This window comes from Rhinolophus sinicus, chromosome 5 (assembly GCF_057876585.1).
Source record: "Rhinolophus sinicus isolate RSI-liver-muscle chromosome 5, RSI-T2T, whole genome shotgun sequence".
Classification (NCBI taxonomy): domain Eukaryota; kingdom Metazoa; phylum Chordata; class Mammalia; order Chiroptera; family Rhinolophidae; genus Rhinolophus; species Rhinolophus sinicus.
This window is the reverse complement of record NC_142505.1, coordinates 65078642-65097421: the sequence shown is the minus strand read 5'-3', so window position 1 is coordinate 65097421 and position 18780 is coordinate 65078642. Positions and strand designations below refer to the sequence as shown.

Genomic DNA, 18780 nt, shown 5'->3' with positions numbered 1-18780 from the left:
TCTTACTTCAGTCTGATCTGGACACTTCCCTTCACCATCATGTTTGTCTCTTCTCTCCTTTCCTCTGTCAGGTCTCTTGTATCTTGGAGCCCACATTTTTCTCTTTCTTGCTTTATTCTTTCATTTCATTTTTAGGTAGTGTGTATACATCGGTGGCTTCCTGAGAAAGGTGCTTTGGAGCTAAATATTTGAAAATTTTACATAGCTGGCAATGCCATTATATTGCCTTCATATTTCATTGATAGTTTGGGAATAGAATTTCTACTACATCGGAAATAGTGACTAATGATGTTGAGTATCTTTTCATGTGCTTTTTTTTGCCATGTCTTATTTGCTGATGAATCTGTTCAAATTTTTGTCCATATTTTTTCATTAAGTCATTTATTTGCTTATTAATTTTTAAGAATTCTTTATATATTCTAAAAATCAGGTCTTTTTCAGATACATGATTTGCAAATACTTTCTCCTAGTTTCTGGCTTGTCTTTTTATTATTTTAATAGTGTCTTTTGAAGGGCAGAAGATTTTAATTTTCAAGTCTGGCTTATTAATTTGGATTATTTTATGAATCATGCATTTAGTATCACATCCAAGAAATTCTTGCCTAAACCTATGTTTTCTTCTAGAAGTTTTATTGTTTTAGGTTTTACATTTAGTTTTATGTTCCATCTTGAGTTAATTCTTATAAATGATGTGAGATGTGAGTTGAGAACATACTTGTATGACTTGAGTTTATTAAATGTATTGAAACTTGTCTTACAGGCCAGAATATGGTTTACCTTGCTAAATGTTCCATGTGCACTTGAAAAGAATGTGTATTGTTTAGTTTTTGGGTAGAATGTTTTACAAATGTCAATCAGGTCAAGTTGATTGATAGAGTTGTTTTTATAGTCTTACTGATTTTATAGTCTTACTGATTTTCTGTCTACTTGTTCTATCAATTATTGAGAGAAGAATGTTGAAATTTCTGAGTATAACTATGGGTTTATTTATTTCTCTGTGTAGTTCTAACAGTTTTTGCTTCATGTGTTTTGGAGATATGTTATCAGGAGCAAAAATGTTTAAAATTGTTGAGTCCTCTTGGTGAATTGACTCCTTTATATTAATATTACTAATTGAACTTCATTTCTGGTAATATTGTTTGCTCTGAAATTTACTAAGTGTCATATTAATGTAGCTACTTGAACTTTCTTTGGATTAGAAGTAGCACAGTATATCTTTTTCTACTTTTATTTAAAAAATTATGTTATGGTAGGATATGCTCATAAAACCAACCTAAGGATCAATGTAACTTCTAATTTTGCTTACAACCTAAGCCTGGGATTTCAGTGTGTGTGTGTGTGTGTGTGTGTGTGCGTGTGTGCATGTGTGTGTGTGTGCACTTACACGGGTGTGTGGGTTTAAATGATTTCTCACAATTTTTTGGTTCTCTTAACAGTTTTTCTCATATATTCCTGGTCATAGTAGATACTCAGTACATATTTTTTAAATTAAACTTTTATATAGTACCTGCTGAAAGACAAATAGACATTCTATCCTTTTACTTTTACTCTATTTCTACTTTATATTTAAAGTGTTTTTCTTGTAGGTAGCATTATTTTTGGGTCTTGCTATTTTATCCAGTCTCACAATCCCTAACTTTTAATTAGAGTAGATGGTTTACTTTTAATGTGAATATTAATATGGTAAGATTTAAGTCTATCATTTTGCTATTTGTTTTTTTAATTGTCCCACCTCCTTCTTATTCCTTCTTCCCTATTTTTTTGTCTTCTTTTGGATTAATGAAATGTTTCTTATGATTTCTTTTTATTTGCTTTGTTGGATTATTAGCTATAATTCTTTGCTGTGTTGTTTTAGGGCTTTACATAGGGTTTAAAGAATAATCTTTAATTTACCACAGTCTACCTTCAGTGGATATTATGCCTCTTCACATACTCGAATAGTATAAAAACATGTTAGCTTGCTTTCGTTTCTCCCTCTCAACCTTTGTGCTATTATTGTCACACATTTTTCTTTTCTTTATGCTATAAACCACATACAACATTGTTATTATTTTTATTTAAACAGTTCATTGTCTTTGAAAGAGATTATTTTGAATATAAGAAAAGTTCTCATATATTTACCCATGTGATTACCATTTGCAGTACTCTTCTTTCCTTTCCATAGATCTCAATTCCCTTTGACTTTCATTTTCCTCCTTCTTGAAGGACTTCATGTGACGTTTCTTGTATCACGGGTCTGCTGGCGATGGATACTTTCAGCTTTGGCATGTCGAAGAGTGTCTTTATTTTTTGTTTGTTTTATTGATATTAGGTATTTTTTCCAATTTCCATTGATTTCTGTTCTTAATCTTTATATTTTCTCTTCCTTTTTCTTGCTTTGGGTTTACTTTGCTGTTCTCTTTCTAGTTTATTAATGCAGGACTTAGATTATTGATTTGAAAACTTTCTTATTTTCTAGCGTGAGCTATAAATTTCCTTCTCAGCAGTGTGTTAGCTGCATCTGACATATTTTAATATGTTATATTTTTATTTTCATTCAGTTCTATGTATATTTAAATTTTCTTTGAGACTCCTCTTTAGCTTATGGACTATATACTTATGTACTATTTGTACTATTCAATTTTCAAGTGTTTGGAAATTTTCCTGTTGTCTTGGTTATTGTCCTTCTGTTATTGGTTTCTTTTAAATTTGTTAAGGTTTGTTTTATGTTCAAGATTTAATCTATATTGGTGAATGTTACAGGAGCATTTGACAAAAATGTGTGCTCTGCTAAAGTGCTGTGTGCATATGTGTGTATACACACACACACACACACACACACACACACACACACACACACAAAGGATGCCAAAAAATGTGTACACATTTTTTTTGCATTTGCATAGCACAGACACTGTTTACTCTTTTTTTTATTAGTTTCAGGTGTACAAAGCAACCTAATAGACATTTAAACCCCTCATAAAATGATAACCTACCCTCCAAGCTACTACCCCTCTGACACCTTACACAGCTGTTACAATACCATTGACTATCTTCCCTATGTTGTACTCCACATCCCGTGACTATATATACCTATATATTTAGCTATAGTTGACATTCGGTACTATTCTACTGAATGTATTATTCAGCTTCAGGTGTATAGCACATTGGTCAGACATCTATCTACACAATCTATGATGTGAGCCCCCTGACAAGTCCCGTGCCCATCTGGCACCTTACATGATCTTTACAACATTGTTGATTATATTCCCCATACTGTATTAACTATCAATTTATATTTCTTAATGCCTTCACCTTTTTCACCCTGACCCCAACTCCATTCCCATCTATCACCCTGATAGATCTAGTACCTATCTGGCACCATACCTAGTTATTACAATATTGTTGACTATATTCCTTACGCTATAACCTACATCCCCATGACTACTGTATAACACCCAACTTGTATTTCTTAATCCCTTTCCCTTTCACCCGTCCTTATCCCCCTTCCATCTTAAAGAAGTCCCTCTAAGAGTCCTTGTAATACTAGTTTGGTGGTGATGAACTCCTTCAGCTTTTTCTTGTCTGGGTAGCTCCTTATTTGTCTTTCAATTCTAAGTGACAGCCTTGCTGGGTAGAGCAATGTTGGTTTTATGTCATTGCTTTCCATCACTTGGAATATTCCCTGCCACTCCTTTCTTGCCTGCAAAGTTTCTGTTGAGAAATCAGCTGACAGTCTTATGGGAGCTCCCTTGTAGGTAACTAACTGCTTTTCTCTTGCTGCTTTTAAGATTCTCTCTTTGTATTGAACCTTTGGCATTTTAAATATGATGTGTCTTGGTGTGGGCCTCTTTGGGTTCATCTTATTTGGGACGGTCTGTGCTTCCTGGGCTTGTCTGTCCATTTCTTTTACCAGGTTAAGGAAGTTTTCTGTCATTATTTCTTCAAATAGGTTTTTAATTACTTGCTCTCTCTCTTCTCCTTCTCATACCCCTATGATGCAAATGCTGATACACTTGATGTTGTTCCAGAGGCCCCTTAAACTCTCCTCAATTTTTTGGATTCTTTTTTCTTTTTGCTGTTCTGGTTGGGTGTTTTCTGCTACCTTATCTTCTGCATCACTAGTTGGATCCTCTGCTTCATCTAATCTACTGTTGATTCCCTGTACTATATCTTCATTTCCATTATTGTATCCTTTATGTCTGACTGGTTCTTTTTCATGGTTTCATCTCCATTTTAATGAGATCATTGAGCATTCTTATACCCAATGTTTGGAACTCTGCATCTGATAGATTGCCTATCTCCATTTCACTTAGTTCTTTTTCTGGAGCTTTGTTCTGTTCTTTCATTTGAAACATGTTTCTTTGTCTCCCCATTTTGGCTGCCTCCCTGTGTTTGTTTCTATGTATTAGTTAGGGCTGCTATGTCTTCCGGCCTTATTAGAGTGGCCTTATGCAGTAGGTGTGCTGTGGGTTTCAGTGGCGCAGTCTTTCTGGTCACCTGAGCCACACGCTCCAGGTGTATCCCTTGTGTGGGTTGTGTGTGCCTTCTTCTTGCAGTTTAGCCTCGGTTGATAATTGCACATCAATGTGAGGGACTGACCCTTGGGCTCACTGGTTGTAAGGACTGGCCTTGACTACAGTGGAAAAGTTGTTGGGCAGGGGCTGATCCTACAGAGCAGGATCTGCCTCAGCAGGACTCTGGTGCCTGCCCAATGCGCCCCATGGGTGTGTCATACTTGGAGATGGCTAGGTGATGCTCCAGGTCATTTTGAAGCTGGCCACTGGGGGCGCCAGCCCCAGGACCACCTTGGAGGGGATCCACTGCAGGTCTCCAGCCACAGCCCGTGCCCCACCCGGGGCCACCTAGTGGGAGCCAGAAAGAAATCCGCAGATGTCTGCTGCCCATGCTGTGTTTGGAAATGCCTTTGAGAGGCCAAGACACGAACCAAGGCTGGCTGCCACTAGTGCTGGCTTAGGGCTGCTCAGCCAGAGGTACAGGACATGCTCACACCAGATGCTTCTTGCCTCGGTTCCGCGAACCTTTGAGAGACCCTAGGAAAGTCTGCAGCTTGAGCCAAGGCCCACGGTCTGCATGAAAAAGCCACTGGAAGCAGCCTGGGTGTGCCCAAAAGTTGGTCGGGGCCAGGTCTCAAATCACCAGGGCAGGGCGATCGAACAGCAGAGACTCAGAAATCAAGGCTGCCTGTGTTCACACGCCGGGAAGGGGGAGGGCTCAACAAAGAAATAATGGCCTCCACCAGCTCCGCCCTCCAGGAGAAAGCTGCCTCTCCAGCCCCGGCCCAAGCCAGACAACTCAGTTCCCCTGCCCCAGTGCTGGAACTCAGAGCAAGTGACCACTGGTAGGTAAGTCTGCATGCAGTCCCTTCAAGAGTAGCGCTGTGAGTGCAGCTGCATTCAGTCTCTCTCAGTCACAATCTGCGCTGGTTTTCACAACCAGAAATTATGGGGACTTCTCTCCCCGGCACTGGTACCCTGGGCTGGGGTGAGGCTGGTATCTCTCTCTCCTTTAAGGAATGGGGGGACCCCCACATCCAAAATATCCCTCCTGATCTTTAATGGTCACACACAGGTGTGGGACCAGCCCGTGCCGCGTCTCTGACCTTCCTACCATTCTGGAGGTGGCTTCTTCTGTATGTCCTTAATTGAGAGGCTTCAGCTCAGCTTGATTTTAGGCAATTTTCAATAATGGTCATTTTGTAGATCAGTTGTAATTTTGATGTGGTTGTGAGGAAGGTAAACACAGCATTTACCTACTGCGCCATCTTGGTTGACTCCAACTGTACACATTTTAAGAAACAAAAAAAACTGGATTAAAATTATGCTGATGGTAACCACTTTGAGTGTCTCTCATAATTGCAGAAGTTAAACGTGACTTGTATTCATCTTTTGTTATCAGTATATATTGAGTATTATCAGTATATATTGAGTATTTTCCTTTCTAAACTGTGTGTGTGTGGGGGAGAGAGAAAAGAGAGAGAGTGTGTTAGTTACTGTTGGTTGATTTTGCTTTTCATTTCTTCTATATATACCCTTGCTGATTTTCTGTCTAGTAGTTCTATCAGTTGCTAACAGTGAGGTATTGAAGTTCCCAACTATAAATGTGGATCACCTATCTCCCTTTCACCCTATCAGGGTTTGCTTTGGTATGTTTTGAGGCTCTGATTTTTAATGCACATATTTGGGTTTGTTATGTCTTCCTGGTGGGTTGATCCTTTCATCTAGGGTTTCCAAGCGGGAATTCCCGCCCATTCTCAGGAAATTTTTTCGCTTTCCCTTTCCCAAATCCTGAAATATAAACTGTTTTCTGTTCTCCAAGATGAATCATTTCCACAAAGTGACAGCCGATACTACCAACCACCTGGGTTCAAGGAACCAATTTTCCCGATATCTCGACCAACCTTTCTCTGGATTCGGGAATGGGAAAGTGAAAAAAATTCCTGGGAATGGGTGGGAATTCCTGCTCGGAAATCCTACTTTCATCATTATATGATGTCCTTCTTTGTCTCTACTAAACTTTGCTCCGAAACCTACTTTATCTAGTATTACTATAGCTACTCTTACTTTTTTAAGATTAATTTTTACATGACATATATCTTTTCTATCCTTTTTCTTTCAATCTACTCATGTTGTTGTATTTGAAGTGAGTTTTTTGTAGATAACATATTGTTGGAGCATGGGATTTGTTGTTCTTGTCATTGTTTGTTGTTTTAATCCACTCTGCCTGGTGAAGGTAGAAGCCTTAGTGCTCTTCTTGGCCTTGCTGGCTTGGGTAGAGGTTGGGTCACAGTTTTTTCCATGGTGTTTGGCTGGTGTAGAGCAGTTATTGTCTTAAAGTTTTCTGTCTTGGTAGGCTGCTCCTTTTCTTGTTCTGCTTGGTAGAGAAAGAAGACTTTTCTTGGGTTTTGTGTTTGTTTGTTTGTTTGTTTGTTTGTTTTTTGCCTCTGCTCATTGGCATTTCCAGGTTGCCAGCTTCTCCAGCTCCAAGTCTAAGATATATGAGCAAAAAGAAAACCCAGTGAACTCATCACCATGTCATTCCTTGCGTTCTAAGGTTCCTAGCTGATATACCACCTTCTTGTCACCTTTCAGAGTCATCTTATGTTTGCTTTACATATAATGTTCAAGGTTTTTCACTGTACTTAGCAGGAGGAATTAGGAAAAGCATGTCTACTCCATCTTTCTAGAAGCAAAATTATTCCCCATTGTTTCTGAAAAGCTATTTCACTGGGTATAGAATTCTCAGTTGAAAGTTTTCTTTTTTTCAGTGCTTTGAAGAGTTTGCTTGAATATCTTGTGGTTTGTATTATTTCCTATGAAAAGTCATCTCTAATTCTCATTTTTGTTTCTATGTTTTTCCGGTATTGAACAATTTGATTATGCTCTGCCTTGGTGTGATTTTTCTTCATGTGTATGTGTGTGTGTGTGTGTGTGTGTGTATGTGTGTGTTTGGAGTTCATTGAGAATCTTGGATCTTTGGGTTTATATCTCATAAATAGTCCCTCTACAAAAGTAGATGGCTCTATGATCTCACTTATATGTGGAATCTAAAGAAAAGAATAAGTGAATGAACTAATCAGAAACAGTTTTGGAAAAATGGAGGAAAAACTGAGGGTTGCTAGATGGGCAGGGGGGTGGGGATAAGGGGAAGGTGAGAGGTTTTGGGAACGTACAGAGGGATAGTGGATGGGGGGAGGGGGGTTCACACAGTGTGAGGGATATAAATGATAAATGTCTAAGTTTTGCTTTGTCTTGTGCACCTGAAACTAATTAATAAAAAAAAAAAAGTAGATGGCTCAACCAGACTTATGGCAAATGCTAAACTGTTGTGATTTTGTAGTTACACTCTGATATTTACTAGGGCCCATATTATTTATTTAGTAGACATACATATGCTTTGTAGACCAGACACACAAGCATGGTTTCCAGTGTTCTGCTTTGAACATTTGGGGACCTAATTTGAATACTTCCCTAAGTCAAAGGTCTACCTTATTTTCCAGATGACATGTAGATGCCTTCATGGAGGTGAAACTTGTCCTCAGAGGAGAGTTTGCAGCTGTTAGGAGCACAGGCTTGGAACCAGGCCAACTTGGGTTTGGACTCTGTACCTCTTGCTGTGTAATTGTAGGAATGTTATTTCACCATTTTGAGCCTCTAATGTATAAAATGGGGATGATAATTATACCTACCTCATAAAGTTGATATGTGGAATAGCTGAGAAAAGTAAATGTGGAACATGGTTGAACACTCATGAAATGGTAGCTATTACTACTGTTGGTTTTATTTTTTTAATAGCTTTTATTTGGTAGAACAGTTTTAGGTGACAGTAAAATTGAGCTAAAGGTACAGAATTTTCCCTAATACCCCCTGTCTCCACAGACCCACAGCCTCCCCCACCATCAGCATTCCGACAAAGGGTACATGTGTTACAACCAATAAACCTACACTGACATGTCATCGTCACCCAGAGTCCATAGTTTCCATTGGGGTTCATTCTAGGTGCTATACATTCTGTGGGTTTGCACAAATGTATAATGACATGTATCCACCATTATAGGATCATACAGGATAGTTTCACTGCCCTAAAAATACTCTTTGCTCTGTCTGTTTACCTCTCCCTGCTTCCTAACCTCTGGCAACCACTGATCCTTTTACTGTCTCCATAGTTTTGCCTTTTCTAGAGTGTTTTTGGAATAATGGTATATATCCTTTTCAGATTGGCTTCTTTCATTTTGGTAATATACTCTTAAGTGTTCTCCATGTCTTTTCATGGTTTGATAGCTGATTTCTTTTTATCGCTGATTACTATTTCATCGCTTAGATGTACCCAGTTTATTTATCCATTCACCTACTGAAGGACATCTTACTTGCTTCCAAGTTTTGGCAATTACGAAAAAAAGCTGCTGTAAACATTTGTGTGGAGGTTTGTGTGTGAACATGTTTCCAACTTCTTTGGGTAAATACCAAGGAGCACAATTCCTGGATCCCATGGTAAGAGTATGTTCAGTTTGGGTAAGAAACTGTCAAATTGTCTTCCTCAGTGGCTGTACCATTTTGCATTCTGCATTCCCACCAGCAATGTCTGAGGATTCCTGTCGCCCCACAGCTATGTCAGCATTTGTTGTTATCAGTGTTTTGGATTTTGACCATTCTAATCAGTGTGTAGTGGTATCTCATTTTGGCGTTAATTTGCTGTTCCTTGGTGCCATAGGATGTAGAACATCTTTTCATATGCTTATTTGCCATCTGTTTATTTTCTTTGATGAGGTGTCTGTTCAGAGCTTTTGCCCATTTTGAAATCAGGCTTTTCATTTTCTTAATGTTGATTTTAAGAGTTATTTGTATATTTTGGAGCTGTTGGAATTTTCACTTGAATCATTGTTATCTTATGTGCTAGAAAAAGGGCTTCACTGAGACCTCAGCATTCTAGGCTTCAAAACTTGGAAAGTCATTTTTTTCTTTCTTTTGTTTGGAGGTAGTCAGAGAAATTATCTTCATCTGAAAAAGAAAAAAACAAAAAAACAAAAACAGATGTTCCCCTACAATTACTTTGATCTAAAAAGAATTTAAGGCTGCCTCTTAGGTACAAGCATCCTCCATGCTATAAGTACCCCCCCCCCCCCAAACACACACAATATTAGCTTATGCCGTGTGTTTGCTAACAATTGCTGTTTTGAGTGGTGGGAAAGCCTGTTCAATACTGCATTACCTTTCTTAGAGGTCTGAGTTAACAAGGGACTGGCAGTGGTAACAGTACACCTCTTAGCAAGTCACCCCAACTGCCCGAGAACTGTTCTGGCCTAGATCATTCTGTAAAAAATGTCACTAACTCTACTGAAGAAAAATATGTCCCATTGTAGGTGAAGGAGGTATTATGGTCTCAGATTTCCATTCTCCTACCCCTTCATTATACATTAGTGGATTTACATCATGGGATTCATTTTATGTCTTTTTACTTGCGCACCAATTCTTTTGCAAATAATTTTAATTCTCCCTTTTATGAGGGTGAGACACTGTGTCTATGTGTTCCTATATAAAATAAAGGAAATTATTGTTTTTAATGCAGACTTGAAATGAACATAATGGATTTCAGTTACAACAATTTCTCCCCACTTAGAAGAAATGAACACCTAGTTAGAAGAACGTCATTCCTTATATACTTTGAAAACAGCCTGTTTCCATGGCAACTTGTACTTACCAGCTTGCACGGTAAAATAAATGTTTGAATTCTTTCTTTGATAAAAGATTTGACCAAACACTGGAGTTCTAGTTTTTTAATTCCAGTTTGGGACTATTTCTCTTTTTATCATGGTTACTTTTGAGGGAAAGAAACCTAAAGACCATTTTAGGGTAACTTCACCTTCAAAATGAAAGGAGAGGATTCGTGGCCAAATGCTAATAAGCATAGGAAATGAAGATATGTTTGCAGGTTGTAATCATTTTCTGATATCTTCCAGTTAAATTAAATCAACAGAGATGATTCAACAACTTATTAAGGTGCTATTTCATTTGGCAAAGAATGGTTCAGTTATTCATTTCCATCTGGACATTCTAATCATTAGGCTTGTTTCCTCACTGCTGATCTTGCTTTTACGGTGGTTTGTGCCTGCTTACTCTGAATTTCAATTTTTGCAAGGACTATGGTTTTATTAATGGTTTTCCTTCAGAATGAAATATAGGAAATTATTTGCATCATTAACTATGGCTTTGTAAAATATGAAAAAGATGCTACTGTATTTTATTGACAAGATAAATGTAATATACTTTAGTCCAATAAGACAAGAAAACATGACCCTGGGGCATTTTAGGAATGATAGAGAGCCCACTCAAAGTTATAATAATTCAGAGTTTAGTTTTAAGGGATCTGGAAGTTGTTGAAAGGGCAAAAATGATTCTTAGCTATCTCCAAGATCATTGTCAATGACATTAAATATTTGTGACACAAAACACACATGCAAAGTGATCTGTGGGATACTATATTTATCATAACCCCCATTAGAGACCACATTTTGTAATGGACCAAGTATGATCATATGCACATTTTTCACTTCCCAGAAAACGACAGTATCTTACCATAAAAACTAAGATACTTTTAAAGAAATATAAGTTGCATACTGTGCAACTTAACATTATGTGCATAATAATAAGTGATGTGAAAACCAACAGGAAAGGAGTAAGACATTGATAATATCATTCTGTATTAAGAGTGTGCAGTTCCAGCTGATTGTAAAAGGAAAGAGATTGACTGCTGTGGTTTCGCTGGCTTGAAACACTGTTTGAAAGTGTCTTCATGATGCTAAAGTCGTGCTCTGCACAGTGGTTATAGTTCTGAAAATTTTATGCAGTTACAGTGTTTTTTGAAAACAAATAATGTGGCTCCATTTCAAAAATTGTTTTCTTTTTCTCATTACCCATCAATTGATAATGGCTTCTCAAATTTTAGAGTACTCAACTCTTAAAAAGTAAAATGACATAAAATATTTCAATATAGGGCCGGTCCGGTGGCTCAGGCGGTTAGAGCTCCGTGCTCCTAACTCTGAAGGCTGCCGGTTCAATTCCCATATTGGCCAGTGGGCTCTCAACCACAAGGTTGCCAGTTCAATTCCTCGAGTCCCACAAGGGATGGTGGGCTCTGCCCCCTGCAACTAAGATTGAATACGGCACCTTGAGCTGAGCTGCTGCTGAGCTCCCGGATGGCTCAGTTGGTTGGAGGGCGTCCTCTCAACCACAAGGTTGCCAGTTCAACTCCCGCAAGGGATGGTGGGCTGTGCCCCCTGCAACTAGCAACGGCAACTGGACCTGGAGCTGAGCTACGCCCTCCACAACTAAGACTGCAAGGACAACAACTTGAAGCTGAACAGAACCCTCCACAACTAAGATTGAAAGGACAACAACTTGACTTGGAAAAAAGTCCTGGAAGCACACATTGTTCCCCAATAAAGTCCTGTTCCCCTTCCCCAATATTCTTTAAAAATATATATATTTCAATATACATTTTAATAATGAATGTTTTAATCATAGAAGGATTCATTATTTAGATACTTAGTAAGTATCCACTATACAACAATCTTTATAATATTCTGTGAGGACTACAGAAGTGAGATCCTCACTCACCCTAAGGGAGCTTAGACCAATGTGGGAAACAGGTGCAGGTGGTCACTTTTTACGTGACTCATCACTTCCTAGGACTGGGGCTGCCAAAAAAATGTATACACTTGCCCGACAATTAAGTTCACGACTTGCCCGACAATTACTTGCCCGACAAGTAAGTTCACGAACTCATCCTAGAAAAAGTGCTACATACCTCATTGCTGAATATCACTAGGGTCACCTTCAAAGTACTCCCCTTTGGAAGCTATGCACTGATGCCAGTGCCTAGTCCACCCTTCAAAGCCATTTTGGAACTCTTTTTCTGGAATGGCCATCAGAGCTGTCGTCGTATTACCCTTCATGTCCTGAATGTCATCAAAGTGTCTTCCTTTCAATATTTCCTTTATCTTCGGGTAAAGAAAGAAGTCATTGGGGGCCAGATCAGGTGAGTAGGGAGGGTGTTCCAATACAGGTATTTGTTTACTGGCTAAAAACTCCCTCACAGACAGTGCCGTGTGAGCTGGTGTATTGTTGTGATGCAAGAGCCATGAACGGTTGGCAAAAAGTTCAGGTCGTCTAACTTTTTCACACAGTCTTTCCAGCACTTCCAAATAGTAAACTTGGTTAACTGTTTGTCCATTTGGTACAAATTCATAATGAATAATCCCTCTGATATCAAAAAAGTTTAGCAACACCGTTTTGACACTTGATTTGGACTGACGCAACTTTTTTGATCGTGGAGAATTGGCTGACTTCCATTGTGCACTTTGATGCTTTGTTTGAATGTTGTATTGGTACACTCATATTTCATCACCAGTGATAACATGGCCCGAAACATCGTCTGGCCTCTCCAAAAGGTCTTGGCAAACCTCAACTCTCCTTTGCTTTGTTCATCGATGAGCTCCTTCGGGACCATTTTTTTGCACACACCTTTCTCATGCCAAGATTTTCAGTTAAGATTTTCCTAACTATTCCCCTATCGATGTTTACTTGGTCTGCTATGCTTCTCACAGTCAGCCAATGATTTTGATGCACAATTCGACAAACTTTTGCAATGTTTTCATTATTTCTGCTTGTTACTGGCCGCCCTGACCTCTCTTCATCAGTGACACATTCTCTCGCCTCAGAAAAACGTTTAATCCATTTGTACACTGCCATTTTCCTCATGGCATTATCCCCATAAACTTGGAGTAACAGGTCCCTGACTTCGTTTCTATTCTTGCCATGTTTAATAAGAAATTTAATGTTTCTTCATTGCTCTAAATCAAGCTCAGACATTCTCATGACAGCACACAAAAACATGCAACAACACTAATGAACGCCACTCAGCAAGACACCACCACACGTCGACACAAACACAGCTGTGAGACACTGATAGACCAAGGTTATGAACCTTACTGAGCTGTTTGTACAGCGCTGCCAATGTAAGCGCACGGTGGCAAGTTTGTGGACTTAATTGTCAGACATATTCATCTTTGGTTATCAATATATATTATTATAATTTTAATACAGATTTTTTCCTTAAAATGTGTATACATTTTTTTGGCGCCCTCTATATTTTTCCTTGTAAGTTGGTATTTTTTGTATCAGGATTTCTTACAGTACTTACAGTATTATTGATGTGATTATGTATATGAAGCACTTATTTAAGCTTAGAAAGCACAGTGCCTGCCTCAGTGCTGGCTCGCAAAATGTTCCCCTAAATCATGTCTGAGTGATAACTGAAAGCTCAAAACAAAATCTGATCCCTAAAGCAGCTTCTTAGCTGTGAAGAAGTAACCAGCTTGATGCTGAATTATCCCTCTGCGAGCACTTGTCAGCGGAAGTGGGGGTTGGAGGCCCACCGTGGATGCAGAAAACTGAGTGAAACAGGCGGTGCTCTGTGGATGTGCTGTTAGCATGACCGGCCCTTCTATTTGCCAGGACTGAGGAAGGGTTTTCCAGGACTTCTGGTACTCAGATTCAGACAGGACGTAGCAGTCCACCCTGTGGCATCTTGTGGCTGAGGCAGGGTCCCCCCTCCTGACAGCACTGTGAAGCGGGCAGCATTAGCACACTCAGTTTTCAACTGGGAAAAAAGGAGACTCAGAGAAGTTGAATGATTTGTCCCAAATCACATAGCTGCTAAGTGTGGGCTCCAGCAGACATTTCTGGACTTTCTTTAGGTCACGTTGCCTCTCGACTGTCCATCTTTCCCTTGCTTTTAAACACGCCAAAGCTCTAGTGGAGGCCTACTGGCCTCTTCGGATCCGGTTTCTGATCTGTGCGGTGCTCACAGGTTGGGTTCATTGGCCTGGGGGAACATTAATAACTACGCTTTGATCAGGAGCCTGGGATTTGCAGAGTATCTCATTGCAGGGTTGCATATCATGGAGACAAACTTTGGTAACAGTCTGAATGCCCAGCGCTAAGAGTTGGTTATATGAATCACTAGTCCTCCAATCAGTAAAAACTCCTGTGCGGCCACAACAAAAGTCCCTTCATCTGACTTCTTAGATTGGCTGCAGAGCCAATGTTTCTGAAATCATTGTGACTGCTTCTTAACCAAGGAAAAGCATGGTTTCTTTGCCAGGGCAAAAGGTTTCTGAGGAAAGTGGTTTGGGCCCTGCTCAGCTGTTGCTTTGGAGCTCTGGATCTCGTGCTCCTTTCAGGGTTGTGTTTGGTGACTGATCTCTGCTGGAACTTGCCCTGGCCCTTGAGGATGGGTGGAGAATGTGGATGGGCAAAGAAGAAAAGAAAGGTATCAGGAAAAAGTGTGGAGATGTGGGTGCCCACAGTGTGTTTACTGAGTGGGCTTCAGATGGGTCACCGGTTTAGTGAAGTTGAATCTCCATGTTCAGAAGCTGAGTAGGAAGCGGGGAGAGTGTCACAGACCAGCCCTCGGGAGCTCATGCTGTCACAGAGCTGAAGACACACCGAGGGGAAGAGCGTGCTTCCAGATATATATATTTACAAAGACATATACTTAATATATCTGTATATATTTTCAAGTATGTGTAAATATACATGCTTACACAATGGAAAGTTCGCGAACTTAAGTGTCCGACCCATATACATATACATAATCAAATATATAAGGAAATATACTTGCAAATGCCTTTAAAAAGGTGGTTTAGGTGGGGAGGATTTCAAATGCTAGACTAGAGATTTCAGAACTCAGCCTGAGAGATAGTCAGCCATTTAGGGCTTTTGAAGTAGGGCAAAGAAGTAACAGGGAAAAATGCATTTTAGGAAATCTTATCTGCCATCCATGAAAAGGAGAAACTGGCAGAGGAGAAAGACTAGAAATTGGGAGAGGAATTCACAGACTGTTCCTTTCAATCAATAGTGTTGTATGCCCAACTCATTTCATTAACGAGTCTTGGTGGTGTGACATCAGTGTGGCCCGCCCTATGCTGGCATCAGGGGCACAGCGCTATACAGGGGGCCCAGTGCTCTTGGACAGGATATTCGGCGGGGGGGGGGGGGGGGACAGGCAGTAGATCCATGCAGATTGTGACACATGCGGTAAAGGAAATCATTAGGGTGGGAGGTGGGGCTACGCGGAGCTGTAGGTGGGGGCAGATCTCTCCCCAGGCTGAGTGGGAGGAGAAGGGCAGCCCTGCAGAGCAGGGAAGAGGGAGGTTTGAGACAGGCCTGTGCAGGTGCCCAGGGCTGCCCAGAGGAAGAGCACAACCCTGTGGCTGGGAAGGCAGGAAAGATCCAGAAGGTGCCAAGCCCTGTGGGCCACTGCAGAGTTTGGGCTTTGTTCTGAGAGCGATAGGAAGCCAGGAAAGTGCTTTAGACGTGATCAGATCGGTGTTTGGGAACAACTGCTTAGGCTACTGTCTGGCAGGCAATTGAAGGAGCCAGTGCTGGGAACAGGGAGACAAGTGAGGAGGGTATTGTGTTTGACAGGAACTCAGGAATTCAGGACCGGGGTGGGAGGGATGACTGGGACTAGAAAAGGAAGAGCGACTCAGGGTTGCGGGAAGGACAGAAGGGGGCTCTGTGGCTGGTGGGTGCATTGGGGTGTGAAGGGTGGGACAGCCGAATCCCAGCGTCCCCTTTTCAGGCTTCGTGACTGGGAGGCCCTCAGTCTCCTCACTGCAAATGCTGAACAAATGTTATCTCCTTCACCCTTTTTCCTTCCACCGGCTACTCTGAAGCAGACCTGCAGGGATCTTGTAAATTCTAGACAAGTAACATTGGTTGAGGTGCTTCTGTGTGTACCTTGCAAGGTGCATTAGACGTATTTTCTCATACATGCCTCAAAGCAGCCCCTTGAGGGAGCTCTTGTCAGTTTCTCCGTGTTCCAGATAAGGAATCTGGAGCTCAGCAAGGTTAATAACTTCCTGAAGTCACACAGCAGGATCTTAGAGTGGGCTCAGTGTCACTAAAGCAATCACTCTTCAACCACACTACAGCCTCCCCCGAGGCCCCTAGCATCCTGAAGGAGTTTCAAGTCTACCCTCCCCCCCCCCCACCCCACCCCGCCACCAAGCCATCACCCTAGGACTGTCCAACTGCAACACCTGACTTTGCTGGAAGCTTCAGTCCAGGCCTGTGCCCCAGGCCGGTGCCTCCCTGTGCCCTGTATCTAGGAAACTGAGGTCTGCCATCTGGTGGTCACTGCCTTTCTGTGTCTCCTGAGCTTTTAAAAGAAAGGAAAATGCAGTTCCCACATATAAGACAGGCCTGCATATTTATAGCATCACACCCTGTAAACAGGAATCTTCTCAGACTTAGGCCCTGTAACATAAACATAGGATATTGCCAATGAGTTCCTACGCCCATTCAACAAACATTAAAAACGTGCGCACGCATGCATCCCCCCCCACACAGACACAGTCATTCCACTGGAAAGTAAGTTCCCTGAGACGGGTGTATTCTGTATTGTTCACTAGTGAATCTCAAGAGCGTAGGACAGAGGCATTTGCATAGCAGACATGCAACAAATATTTATGAATGCAGAATTAATAAATACCTAACATTTACTGCACCTTACTATATACCAGTCACTTGACAGATACCTTTTTTTCATTTAATCTTAGTGACGGCTTGAGAAGTAGGTACTATCAGATGCCCATTTCTCAGATGTGGAGACCGAGGCACAGAGGGCTACGAAGCTTTCCAGGTTTGGGGAGAGCTGGCTTTTGACTCAGGTTTTCTGACTTTAGAGAGCCTGGATTTAACTACTATGAATGGTGCCTCCATATATATCTACTGTGTGCCAGGCTTTGTGTGTGGCATAGCCACCATTTAGACAAGTGGTAATACCTCCATTCCCTTTCAATGTTTTAACCCTATTGAGTGAGTTTCCCTTCCCACAGTGCTGTGGCAGTCAATAATGGAGGGAATTCAGAAAAGGCTGGCTGGCCAACAATGAGTCCCTATCACTTGCTAGCTCTGTGAATGTGTGACCTTGAAGTGTCCTCAAACCTCAATTTCTCCATTGGTCAAAGGAAGAGGCTGAGTTAGGATGCCTGCCTTCCCTTCCAGCTCCAACATTCTGCTGTTCCTGTGATTCCCAGGGAGCCTGATGTGAGTGGAAGAGAGAACCACTTGTTACTAGGCAACAAGCACCCACCTCACCCATGTTGCCATGGTGATGATGAAAGTTGGGCTGATGGGATTACCAGCTCCTGCTAATTGCATATGAGAGCTCAAGGTCTCTGTCTCTTTCTTGCTTGCTCGGTCTTACTTTCTCATTCTCCTAGGAACTGTGAAGAGATCTCCCCCATCTGCAGTGTCCTGAAGGCAGCCCTATTGCAATGGAAAGCAACTGGAAATGGAGCCTGGCTGTGTCTCTGAGTAGCTGTGTGACATTGCACAATTACTTGGCTTCTCTGGGCCTCCATTTCTCCATTTGGAAAATGGAAGTGTTGGAATAGTGATCACTGTCTAAGGCTCTTCCCAGCTCTCAAATCCTTTGATGCCTAGGGAGCATGTCAAGGGAGCCAACCACACTGTTACTAGGCAACCAGCAGGCACCCTGCCCAAGTTGCCTTGGTGACTGGATGCTGGAGGGGAGGGGGGAGGGGAGTAGCTGCTGCAGCTAATTGCTTAATTATTTATGAGTGCCTCAAGTCCTTTTTGTTGTTTTCGTTGCTAGGGGCTATGGGGTTACCTCCTCTTCCTCCCTCCTGCCACCCCAAGTCGTCTGAGTTTCGTGTTTACTCACTGGTAGAGCACGTTGGCCTGGATCTCAAGCTACCCACGTTCTAGTCCTGCTCTGTCATTTCCTAGCGCTGTGGCCTCAGGTAAGTCACTTTACCTCTCTGGGCCTCAGTTTCTCCATTTGTAAAATGATGGGTTTGCTTAGATAATCTCCAAGTTCCCTTTCTGCCCTGAAATTCTAATTCCTGCTGTCCAGTTACAAAGTGGGGAAGATGAGGGGTATTCTCCTAATTTGTTATCTTCTACGGATGACTCTGAAGAGCAAAAACAGTGGTTAAGTCTCTTTTACATTTCAAACAGGAAGAGAATGGAAGTTATGCTCACTGTTCTCTCCTTGCTGCTCACCTTACTCACTTGCTTGACCTTTTTTATTAATCTAAAGGTCATTTACAGTTGTTTTTTTTATATCACCTACTTCCAAAATATTTGACAGGGTTGTATAAGATGCATATGTGAAATTATCAATAGGTCATGCAAATAAAAATAGCAATAAAATAATATAAAAATAGTGATTAGTTAGTACTGATGTTGT

The 18780-nt window shown here is 41.0% G+C and overlaps 1 protein-coding gene across 3 annotated transcripts in view; it reads left to right on the top strand.

The window, feature by feature from the left end:
* Window positions 1–18780, top strand: part of EIF4E3 (eukaryotic translation initiation factor 4E family member 3) — a 109673-nt gene that overhangs the window by 15204 nt on the left and 75689 nt on the right. For 2 of the 3 annotated variants that reach the window (XM_074313294.1, XM_074313292.1), the window contains exon 2: window positions 18184–18331. The gene's annotated coding sequence lies outside the window, so the exon portion shown is untranslated. Of the gene's footprint in view, window positions 1–17602; window positions 17740–18183; window positions 18332–18780 lie in introns of all 3 variants that reach the window. The other variant, XM_074313293.1, reaches the window with a different exon arrangement.